The following is a 13,360-nucleotide window of genomic DNA, read 5'->3' as shown; positions in this document are numbered from 1 at the left end:
TTCTGCATGGTTGCGGGTCGCCAACTTACCCATGTGGTTGCTTGCGGGCGCGGCCATCTTGTTTTGAGTTGTTCTCGCGGTGCATGATCGCGAGAAGAAAGACGTGATCGCGCGACGCATGACGTCACTGCGAGCGCGAACTGTCGCGAGACAGCGCAAATGGCTAAAAACAATACAACATCTCATGGTGAACGCGACCGGATCAAGAAAACTTGTCGGCGAACGCAGGGATTCAGGTAAGGCGATCGCGCGCGCGCAAGAATGTATCATTTTACAGCGCGAGCAAGAAACAAATTATCGCCAAGCTGCGGAAACCGGAATTTTTCGCGAACGGAACGAAATTTTTGCCCAGGCCTATCAGATTCTGCACCCCATTTTGTGATGGCACTACAAGCAAAAGATATCCAAATACGTAGGATGCTTGATCTGTATTAGTAGAGTTGCCATATACTTGCTGCATAGGTGTATAAGATACAGCATGATAACCTCCACTAGTATTGTTAGAATTGATAGCAGTAAGTGTTCAGAGAGCTAGGGAAATTTGTGTTCATATGTATACTTTTTTACTCATACAAGTTATAGGTTATGATCTGTTTCTGTTCGGATCCTAGAGCTATGATGGCAGACATCTGATATGATGAATGTTGAATGGTTGCATAAAAAACTCTTTATGCACTGTAAATATTTTGTGAAAGCAAATGAAATAAAAAGTAAAAAAAACATGTGTCAGTTCATGTAGCAGCATCATGTTGGCTGCTAGGTTCTCGATTAACCTGTTGCAGTAACTGACGTGTTCCAGAAGGTGTTTGGACCAAATTTTTGAAAAAAAATATTGGGTTACAAAAATATTGTGTCAAGAATATCTGGATGTCAGGAATATCCTCCACTAGAAAATCAAGGGTAAAAATATTGTTTTTAGTTTTCTTTTTAATATTGTTATAAAAAATATATCGCTGTTGAAAATACCGCTTGTTTGTAATAGTGTTTGTAAGTTTCAAATAGTATGTAATTTATTGTAGTGCATTTGATAAAGTATGTTTATTCATTTTTTCATTTGTGTTTTTAGTAAGATTATGTATTAGTTAAGAAATTATTGAAATTTGCATTTTAGGTGTTTTAGTGTACATATTTTAAATAATAGTTTTATACTTTTTTTAGTAGGCGAATATTGGGTTTTAGAGAATAAGGGTGCAGAGATGTTTTAAATGTGTATATTTGAAAGTAATTTTTATGGTAATAATGCATTGATATGCAATTATTATTTTACAATTGTTGCATTTATTTTGTTACATGAATCTTTGTAATACATTTTAATGAAATATTAATTTAAAAATATTTTAATTGAATCAAATGCAAAACCTTTTCTACATAATACATTTTTTTAATTAGTAACATAATTCTACAAATGAAAATATAAAAAACATTATTGAATAAAGGCAAAATATAGAAATTATTTTTATATAAAAGTTTGCAATTATATACATTTTCAGGAAATTTGTTTTTAATAATACAATCATTTGACATTTATTTAGATTATTTAAAAAAAAATTTAAATCCAAAAGTAATATCAAACAAAATATAAATTAATGCAAGTCATTTAGAAAAACATTTAAAAATGTAAATTATTAAATTAATTTACAAATATTAAGAATGTATTTTTCAATAAAGTAAAATAATTTAAATTTTTTTATATAAAAGTTTAAAAGTATAATTTTTCTGAAAAATATTTTTAAATACACATTTGAATTTTTCTTGTTTTAAATGTACCATTTTGTATTACAATTGTATTTTCAAGTATTGTTTTAATTGGTTTGAACAATTCTTTTTGACTTTTAATTTTAGATTATGATTAGGGCTCCCGGTTTTATGGTATTTATTGTTTTAACATTTCCATCTGTATTTATCCATATTTATTCTTTGGTCATTTTTTCTGTATTTATCCATATTTATTTTGTCGCGAGCAAAAAAAGGACGCTGTAGCTAGTATTTATTCACATTTATTTAAAAAGGCGATGCATGCTTGGTTGTTATAGGTTTAGATAGATTTATGCAGATAGGTAACTGCTTTTAACAAAAAGATCATTTTGTTACTTGCTATTAATGAATTGCAAACCTTCTAATATAAGACAGTGAGCTATGGAGGGCCTTGTAAGCCCCGCTGTCTTATGTAACGCATCCTATGCATTGATTTACACACCCTCCTCCCTCCCCCCTCCCTCCCCATTGTGTTTGTCAGTCTGGACTGAGACAGTTTCCCTGGCACACGCAAAGCAGCACCTGAGTACTTCACAGGTCTTTAAAAGACCGTTTACTTGCTCAGGAGGCTTTGTTGTTACTTTCACCCCTTAGAGCCCCTGCATCTTCACTCTGCCGATTTAATTTGATTGCTGGGAGAATTACTCCCCCACCCCAACGAAATTTCATTCTAGTTGCGCCTCTGTTTCAGTGTCACTGAAGATATGTTGGTCTGAGACCCCCATAGAAAAACCGGGGCGAGAGAAGGCGACACTGCAGAATGAAACTGAATTAGAGAAACACTTGTTAACTAACAGAGATCGGTGGAGCACTACATATCGAACATAGGAAGGGGTTCCCTGCCCCTTTCATCCTTTATCTCCTGGGGACATGTAATCAACGGACCGAAAGCGCAACAGGTGCCCCATTTTTAGCACTTCAAGGTAACTCTGTGTGGCCTCCCCTATAAGTTATAGAGGAGGCCACACAGAGTCCATCCCGCCGCACCTCTGCTCCAAGCCAGGATACTTAAACAAAAGGAAACCTAATGACCCCTTAACATTGACCTTTGTATTGGCTCAGCTGAAATCAGATAAGCCTTCTCCCTCGCCTGCGCTCGGGCAGACTAGTCTTCTCCTCGAAGACTACAACAAAGTTAAACATATTTATTGGCATTTTTCCGTTTTTACATATAAATACAGACACAGGAAAAATATTTTTCCGTCTGTATTTATATGTAAAAATCCGTTTAAACGGAAAACCGGGAGCCTTAATTATGATGTTATTGTGTATTTCTTGGTATAAAGTTTAGGAATGGTAGTAAATCATTTTTATAATTATATTAATTATCAATTGTAATTTAAAAAAAAATATTTTTATGTTTAAATATGAACATATAGGTTTGTAGTTTCGGATTGTGTTTTTTAGATTACATTTTATTATATTTTATAGTGATAAAAGTAAGTGCAAGTATGGAGTATTGATTGTGTATATCAAATGTTGAATTTGTATTACCTTTTTAAAAATGCTTTAGATTGAGGTGTATGTAGTACATTTCACCTCTTTAGCGTCTAACATCTTCTTTAAACAGCCTTAGATTGGAGTGCGAATAGTAATTGTAACCTCTTTAGTGTCTAACATCGTTCCCCAATATGGTTACCTTTGAGTAGAAATAGTAAAAGTTACCCCTTTAGTGTCCAACAAATTCCCAAAATTGGTTTTGATTAGAGTGGGAATAGTAAATGTCACTCCTTTAGTGTCCACCACCTTCACCAAATTGGTTGATATTGAAGTGAGAATAGTAAATGACACAGTAAATATATATACACAACGGAGATACTGGTCATCCAATATTCAACCTGTGAATAAATCACTAGTATGGAATAGGGCTTCCTATTTACATTATTCTCCTGTAGGTGAATACTAATACAGCTTTATGTGGGATCAGCTGTGGTGTTGGAATGTGCAAATCATTAGTACCATTCACATCCAACTCTGACTATCGGATTTAATCACAGCAAAGTATGAAGTTAAGTAAATACATTTTGTTTTCATGATATTTTTGTTATTTAAAAAAAGTGAATTATATTTCATTACTATTGTATTTTGGAAATTTTCCACGTTTATATTTTATTGTTTAACAGTTTTTTAACATTTCTTACATTGTTTTATATACGTATTTTGAGCATAATTTTAACATATGTTTTTTTTGGTATATATTAAATAATTGTATTTATTGTATGCTAGCATTTAAGTTATACCTGACAATTTGTGTAACATTTTTAACAACATTTTGACCTGTTTTACATGTTCCGTTTTGAATTATAAAAAACAAATGCTTTTTAGTTTGATTTCCCTTTTTCTCGGGTTTCCTGGGAAGTTTCTTTTTAATACACTTTTTCTGTATTTTTTATGGTCCCTGCATAATTTGGGTTGCGTTGATGAATTTCTATTGGATTCATTTTATTTTTGCATTTTTGTTTAGGCTTTTTTTTGGACAATGGTTTTCCATTTGTGCTGGATTACAATTTTTAACTACGTGGATACAGAGGAAGATCTGCAGCTACATAATAGTAAGTTTTATTCATTTAATTTCTTTAGGGTGGGAAATTGTTTGTGTAAATATTATGTGAATGTCATTTGGAATTGTGTAGTAATTAATTTATGTGATGGATTGAGTTTGTTTTTAGTTTCTTGGCTGGTGACGGTTGCATTTTTTGCATAAATAATCTATATATAATTTTATTATCTCAGTTTTCATTTACATTGGAATTTAATTAAATGTATTGACTGATGTAATAACATATTATATTTATTATTTATAAAAAAACATGATTTGTTATGTTGTGTAGATTTTGTGATAATGTTTTAGGACTTTAGTAGGCTAATGCTTATTTTACAATACAGATTGCTCCATATGTAGTTGTTGGTAGCATTGCTCTTTTTGGACTGCTTCTTTAAATTGGGTTGAGTTCCGCCTAGTGTGTGTTGTGTCAACCTTTCATTGTGTTGTTTGTTTTGGCTTCCTGTGCCAACGTGCTGTAGTAGACATTCCTCCATGGTATTTGGAATTTGGGTTGACGTCTGTGTACGAAGCGATGCAGTCTGCCAACCCAAGTGTCTTTGAAATAAACCACTAGAGGGCTTTGTTTGTCTGCATTTTGTTGGTACAAAGGCCTTTCTATTAGTAAACTGTAGTGGTTGCGACAAGGGCATCATTTGTTTATTTCAAATGTAAATTGGCAGTTTGTAGAATATTCTACATTTAGGGCCTGATTACGAAGTCGGTCTGAAACCAAACCGCTCATTCTTGTTGGATTCAGTTCTGACTGACTCACGGTCGGCGGTTCCTCCCGACCGATTATGATGCTTCTCACTACCATTCGGAAGGAATCCCATTAACTCCTACGGGAGCCTGTGTTCCGACCGACAACACAGGCTCCTATGGGGAAAATGGGTGTCTACGGAAAACCTTGCATCCTGTGGCGGGCACCCCACGGTGCCTGCCACACTGTGCATGGTTTTACAGGGGGGTCCCTTGGGTACCCCCACGACCCCAAACCGGAAGACTCAGGATGAAGGGGGGCCTGCTATGGGCCCCCAAAGTCAGTTTCCAACAGCCTTTTCATGTCGGACAGAGCTAGGGGTCAATTCCGATGTGGGTCTGAAGAGCTCCGAATCGGATTTGGGTTTGCCGAAACCGATCCGGAGCCCTTGTTTCTGACCGACTTGTTCCCAGTTCCATGACCAAGCACGATGCCTGGAAATCGTTAGGGCTGACCGAATCGGTTTTGAAAGGCATGAGGACACGTCGAGCCTTTCCGGAGCCGATTCGTATAGCTCTATGGACTTGGTTTCCGAACGAGCTAGTACGATGAACGATTCAGACAGCCTTTACGATTCGGTTTGCCTGGAACGAAAAGGCTGCCGGAATCGGTCTTTGGAGGTCCATAACAGGCCTCCCTTTTTCTGGGGCCCTCCAAATTGGGCCCATGGGGGTACCCGAGGGACCCCCCTTTCCAGCCATGCACAATGTGGCAGGCACGATGGGGTACCCGCCACAGGGTGCAAGGTTCTCCCCAGCCACCCCTTTCTTCAACGGGAGCCTGTGTTCGCGTTCAGAGCACAGGCTCCCATTGAAGTCAATGTGAGTCCAACTGAATCATATCTGGATGCATACGGATGCATCGTACTCACTGGGTCGGACTCCCCCAATCCGAGTCGTACAGAAAGCATTCCAGACCCGATTCGGTCTGTATGCTTTCCTAACGAGTTTAGAATAGAGCCCCAAGTTGGAAAGGCTGTTGGAATCTGACATCATAATTGGTCGGTCGGAAACACTGTCTATTGAGGTGAATGAATTGACTGACTCGGATTCTCCAAATGCCAGTCAGAACCAATTCTCAGAACCAATTCGGAATGATCGAACTGTTCCTCTTCCGACTGCCAGCATCATAATCGGTCGGTGGGAAATGTTTCCGATCGAGTCGGGAGGATGGATTCCGACACAGTCTAGGAGAATCCGACTGTACGTCAAAGGCTTTACGACCGACATTGTAATCAGGCCCTTAGTGCAGATTGTTGGAGATGTCTCCAAATGCTTTGATTGAGATGATAGTCATAGCCTTACATGGCTGTGTGGGGTACATTTTTAAAATAGTTTAAATCTTGGCTTGTTCAAAGTCTATGATTATTTTTTGGGTGCAGTTCTTTAATTTGTTTTATGTTTATTGTGGTTTTAGAGTTTGTAATAAGTTCTACTTAGTTTATTTGGTAGTAGGGCATATATAAAAGTGATATTTGTATTTTGATTTTCACCATGTATGGTGTATATCTGAGCGAATGGTGTGGGAAATATTTGGAAGGTCCCATCCATCATCCATGTTTGACATTAACTAAGTTTTAGCAAGTTATTTGCTGCAGAGAATAGTAGGGTTAATTTCTCATTATTTAGGTTGTCATGTAAAAGGAAAGGTTCTATATTATGGGTCTGATTACGACATTTGGCGGTGTAGGAGTGGGCAGACTGCCACAGCCATGCTCCTGCTCCACCAAGAGTCACCTCCACCTGCAAGATTACAAGTAATTTTGTAGTCTGGCGGTGCTGTTCAAAGGCTCATTGTGAGCCTGAAACAGCACTTCCGTGTGACCGCCACTAAACATTCCAGCACAGAAAGAAAAGCACCATGTTGTGCATTTCTTCCTGTGCAGGAGCTGGGGGTACAGAAATACATGTTGTGCCCCCTGCAAGCACCCCCATGCACAGGGGCAAGAGGGGGCCTTATAGGGCCCCCTTCTTTCCTGCCTGCCTGCCAGCCTTTTCATGGAGGAAAATCCTCAATGGCAGCGCTGGTGGGGAGGAAAGTCGTAATATGCTTGGCAGTGCCTCAGGGCACTACCAAGCATATTTCCACCACCAGACCGCCTGCAGCAGGGAAATGCCAGTCAGACCACCCAACTCGTAATGGGGAGGTCGGACCACAGGTGCGGCGGTGGCTGGACCACCACCGATGCGCCCCCACGAGTCTGCTGGTCTATGGACCTTGGGGGTAACAACCATCCCCGTTTCCACCGCATTTACCACCTCCCTTCCCACCACAACAGCAATTCTTTACCAATTAGGCTTTTTTAGATCAGGGCCCAGGACGAACGAGGGGCAAACGGAGAGGTACGGCAACTGTCCACTGGCAACCAAATCCAACATTTCCGAACACTCGGAGCAGGAGGGCAATCCTCAGCAAACCCCCAGCTCAACCAACGAATGAATAACCTCGTAGTTAATTTGAGCTCAAGGGTTCTAACCGACAGCAAACTGAGTGTCCTGAATAGAGGTCTGGGATTTGTGCCAACTTATCCAGGTGACCCCTTCACGATGAGATGCGAGCTAGAGAATTTCTTTAGGAAAATCCGACTTCACTTTTTCTTTAAAAATAGAGAGCCAGACGAGAATACCTCTTCCAGCGAAGACAACACCGTCAACACTGGATTGCGACCTAAAAGTAATTTCACTCCCATGGCACACCAGGTTCCTTCCCAGGTGTGCACTTTTGAGAAAGCAGTGACCTTTGACACCAAGGCACTATGTGAGACACGACCTACGAAATTTTGGAATTTTTCCAAGCAAGACAGATTGGCCCTCCAGAATTTGAGTATGGACTCATCCGTAACTATCAAATCAGTGGATAAGGGAGGTGCCATCGTCCTACAGGACACCGTCACCTATCGGACGGAGTGCCTCCGTCAACTTTTGGATATTAAATCCTATCGTATCCTAGAGACGGATCCTACACCGAGGCTCACCCTGGAGATTAAACATCTGGTCGAGGAGGGGGAGGCAGAGGGATGGATTACATCTCAAGAGGCTCAATTCTTGGTGACTAACAATCCAGTGATGCCCTATTTCTACTGCCTCCCCAAGATCCATAAGAACAAACGACCACCCCCAGGACGTCCCATTATCTCCGGGATCGGTTCACTTCTAGAGCCTCTATCCAAGTTTGTGGATGTGTTCTTGCGACCGTTAGTGTCTGAAATGCCCACCTATCTCCGAGACACCTCTGACGTTCTTCGCATTTTGCCAGATATCAAGTTTAACACCGAGACTGATTTTCTGGCGAGTTTTGATGTAGAGTCCCTCTACACATGCATCCCGCAACTAGAAACCCTGGATTCCATAAAAAGACTCTTAGAAGAACGGGAGTTAAACAGCATAACTCCCGTTCATTTTATCATGAAATGTGCGAGGATAGCCATGACGGAGAATTTTTTTCGATTTGAAGACCAAATTTTTTTACAAATCTCTGGTACCTCAATGGGGAGTGTTTTTGCGCCGAGCCTCGCCAACCTCTATGTCCACCTGTTTGAACAACACCACATATTGAATGACAGCAACCCTTTCCGCAAACATTTAATTGTGTGGAAGAGATATATAGATGATATTTTGGTGGTGTGGCGAGGCTCGAGCGAGCAAATTCAGGTTTTCCACCAATGGCTCAACGAGCAAAATGCCTTTTTGAAGTTCACCATTGAATTTGACCAACAGCGTCTTTCTTTTCTTGATATCTCCATCTTTCCTGTTGGAGATTCACTACATTGTGAACTTTTCAAAAAACCGATGTCCAGAAACTCGCTCCTCTCCTTCGAGAGTCATCACCCGAGGGCTCTAAGAGAGAATTTACCTGTGGGACAGTTCCTGCGCATTAGGAGGAACTGTTCTACTAAGGATCTCTTCAACAAACATGCTGGAGAACTTGCACACCAACTCCGGTCACGCCAATATCCCAAACGATTAGTTCGTCAGGCTTGGAAAAGAGCAGCCAATAATAATCGGGACGCACTTTTGGATCAGAGCATCAGGGGGACCTCTAATGATAGGCTCACTTTTGTCACCACCTTCTGTACTCTCTCCAATAGACTACAGAAGATGGTGCGCAAACATTGGCATATCCTCAATGTGGCCGCAGAGAACATTCCACCTCCTCTATTTGCATTCAAAAAGGGCCCGAGTCTACGTAACAGTCTAGTGCACACACGACCCCCGACTAAATCCACAGTTACTGGCAACATTTTGTGGTCATTACCCCCGGTTCGAGGCCATTATCCGTGCGGATCTTGCTCCGTTTGTCCTCCGACGACTAAGACTACATCAGTCGATATAGGGACAAGTCGACCTTGGATAATTAACAGCCACACTAATTGCAACTCTGATTGCGTGATCTATATGATCACGTGCCCTTGTTCTCTTCACTACATAGGGTACACGACATGCAAAATCAAGCTCCGAATTAGTGAGCATAAAAGCACGATTCGTTGCAAGAAACAATCCACTTGCCTCACAGATCACTTTTTGGACAAAAAACATCAAGCTGATGACCTGAGGTGGATCGTGCTTGAACGACCTCTTATTCCTCAACATGTCAGTGACATCTCTAGGTTTTTGTTCACCAAGGAACAAAGGTGGATTTTCAAATTGAAAATGGACACACATGGTCTGAATGATAACATTCCGTGGACCTCCATCTGACCCCACATTGATGGTTTTTTCTGTGTTTCACATCTACGACATGGGTTAGAACTGAATCCACAAGGCATGACATGATTGAGTACCCAGCAGTAGTGATTCCCTTTTGTTTGGCGGCCGTAGATTATTAGGGGTATATATCTGAACTTCAGTGTGGATGCCCTGCCCTGATGGATTCCATTGACATCTCTGCAAGACTCGAAGAATACTGCCAATATGGGTCGATACCCTAGGTTGCAGTATGGTAAACTCCAGTGACACTTCTTTTGTTATAGACACTCTCTATATATAGAAAGAGACCCCCTTGAATCGAATCAGCACCTATGTCACGACCTGCTGGCTAATCATCACTATGTTTACCCTTACATTCTGACCAATGCGGACTCATCTGTTTGAGACCGGTCTCTACTCATAAAGCTGATAGTTGATTGTTGTCGGCTTTGATGGAGCAAGTGATCAAATGAAGATATTAACACCTGGGCCTCCGCTTATTGGCCCCCTTTATGTCTGCTGACCTTCTTTATATCTATGTTTTACATCCATGATATAGATATAGGGCGGCAGCCTTTTTTCATCGTATTTGAGCTTGCTCGAGTGGAATAAATTAAGATGTTTTGTCACTCTATCTCTAATATGGGTATTAGTTGATAGCCAACTGTCATTTCATGTGGCGTAACCTTTTTTCTGATGATGGCCTAGGCTTGGGTAGGACTAGGAATGGCTGCACAACGTGGGCTCATTGTGATTTATATTTATTTTGTTTAGGATTGTTGTGCCATTTGCAGATGTTTTCATGTTTGGTCTCCTGTCGGGTTTGGTGATGACGCAGAGGTGGTCACCAACAGGGCAGATGGTTTAGTTTGCCCGTGGTCTGAAGAGGTATGCAATCAGTTCTTTGAGACAGTGGATTGCATGGGTTTTGTATGTGGCAATGTACTCCGCACCCTTGTAAAGGTATTTTTTATACAAAAAAGAGGAGGATGCGCCTTCGCGAGTGCTCAGTGTCTCACATTTCCACTAGCGCATGCGTGGCTTATTGGACAGTGCCAAGTCAGTAAGAAGGATCTGCCTTCGCATGCGCCGAGGGTTCTACACTTCTACTCTTGTGCATGCGTGGCCAATTGGATTTTAGCCAAGAACCTCATTAGTAATAGCCGTTTTCGTAGTGGTGAGCTGTTAAACAATTCTCCTCAGACATCACATAGGCTGAGGAACATCAGCACAAAATGGCGGCCGCAGTCCGCAACCCACGAAGCTTGAAGTAAAAGTTTAAAATAAGCCAAGTTCCGGTCTGAAAAATGCTCACCGAAGCATCTTGCCATGTCTGCCCATCTTCCCCCGCTTGCCGCAACTCGTCAATGTTCTCAAAGCGGCATCAAAATAGATGCGGTCCGCATCATGCCACGGAGCTTCACTCAGAGACCACCATCCGCCGTTGGTGTCAAGCCACGCCCCCATCATTTACCCTCTATAATCCCCTTAGTCATTTAATCTTACCAAAGTTCTTTGAAAATCAGATCATGCCTGCCTGTGAATTGTCTGCATGAATACTGCTATGGAACTTTAGTTATAGCACTGCCATTCTCCCAGTCTTGTGGATCCTATGCCAGACTTGAATCAATCTTTGGGCCATCCCACAGAAACTCGACCGCCAGAAATGAGACACTGCATTAGCTGATCAACTACCTCGACCACGGCTTTGTCATACCCTAAACCCAATGTTCCACTTCAGTAAAGATGAAGCCAACAGTCCGAGTGATTCAGTCTCTTGTGATCTTTTGTTTGCTCACTCTTGCTTCCTTGTGTAGAAAGAACATCATGCTCTGGTTTTTGCATTCTTTTTTTTTTTTGCTCAGAATCTGTTTATTAAATTTTCAATCAACAAGCACAGTACAACAATGAAGCAGTAAATGGTTGAATATTGGTGCCAGTGCGTGCACAAATGTAAAGCATATAGCTGCGTTACATGAATAGCCGTCGCTCCCCTGGGTGCAGATGCAGCAGGGTAAACGTGTGTCGACCAGGGAAGTCAAGTGTGGGCAGGACTCAACAGGGGAAGGAAACGAAGGGGCACCAGGCAATATGCAAACCAAGGTATGGGAGAGCCCCATGTCAAAACTAGGCCTGGGCTAAATTTCCGTTCCGCTCGTGGAAATTGCGCTAATTTGACATTTTCGCGTTCCGCGGAGAGCGCGAAAATCTCAAAATTTCCGCATTCCGCAGCTTAGCGATAATTTGTTTCTTGCTCGCGCTGTGTAAAATAATACATTCTCGCGCGCGCGCGATCGCCTTACCTGAATCCCCACGTTCGCCGACAAGTTTTCCCGATCCGGTCACGTTCTCCACGAGATGTTGAATTGTTGGTAGCCATTTGCGCTGTCTCGCGACAGTTCGCGCCCGCAGTAATGTCATTGGTTGCGCGATCACGTCTTTCTTCTCGCGATCATGCACCGCGAGAAGAGTGAAAACAAGATGGCCGCGCCCGCGAGCAACCGCATGGGTAAGTTGGCGAGCCGCGACCTCGCAGAAAATACCGCGAACGGGCGGGAAAAAAACTTCTGCATCTTCGCGATATTTCCACGTGTTTGCGGAGATTTTTAACATTTTCGCGATAATTTGCGAAAGTCACTTTCGCAAATTCCGCCCACCCCTAGTCAAAACTGCCCAGGGGCTGTATTACAGATGGTGCCACGGGGACGCAACGGGTGTTTGCGCCCGCTTTGCGCACCCCTGGGGCACTTTGGTATTATAGAAGGGGACGCAGAGGCTTGTGCGTCCCCTTCTATAATACTGATAGTGCTGTCGCAATTAAAGCCCCATCGCTATCAACAGAGGGCGTTCCCTCATTTGCATACGGCCCTGTCCTATGCAAATGAGGGAATTCCTTTGACTTTGCTCCCGCACCATATTACAGGCGCAGGGTCAAAGAAGCCCTCAGGAGGTGCACTGACAGTGTGCCATTTAAAAGGTGGCACACTGTCAGTGCACCCCCTGAGAGCAGCCCTCTGCAGGGGGTAAAGGGGGTCCCATAGTTCCCCCAGGCATCCCCTTGCAGGCAGGTGCAGTCACTGCCTGCACCCGCCTCCAAGGGGAACTCTAAGCCCCTTTGAAAGTGCAGGCTGGTGCCGTCTGCACTGTGAAAACATGGAGCGGCTGCTCCGTGTTTTCACATGAATGTGCTGCCCTGGGGGCAGCGCGAGTTCGCCGCTGCCTTGGGGGCAGCGCATACACTATAATGGGGCGCATTTTCACTGTTTGCGTCCGGCGCACCTTTTAAAAGGTGCGCCGGGCGCAAACAGTGATAATGTGTAATACGGCCCCAGGTTGTCTAAGGAAGATGAAGCTGTTACGGCTAGACAGGAGGTCAGAGCACCAATGTGCCCAGGTAGTAGAGAAAGGAGGGAACCCAGAATCCCAAAAAATCAAGCAATGCACTCAAGCATTGCATTTTTAAAGTGCTTTAATGCCTTATAAGGATAGTATATAAATAAATACAATAATAAAGTGCCACGTTCCAAGCGACACAAGGCATTCATTATGTGTACATGCAAAGGTGCAGGACGTTTGCTCACGGCCTGAAAGTCTGTATCCCCATCCCCCCTTTTC

The sequence above is a fragment of the Triturus cristatus genome, chromosome 11 (genome assembly GCF_964204655.1).
Source record: "Triturus cristatus chromosome 11, aTriCri1.1, whole genome shotgun sequence".
Lineage (NCBI taxonomy): Eukaryota > Metazoa > Chordata > Amphibia > Caudata > Salamandridae > Triturus > Triturus cristatus.
Note: the sequence above shows the minus strand (reverse complement) of the source record.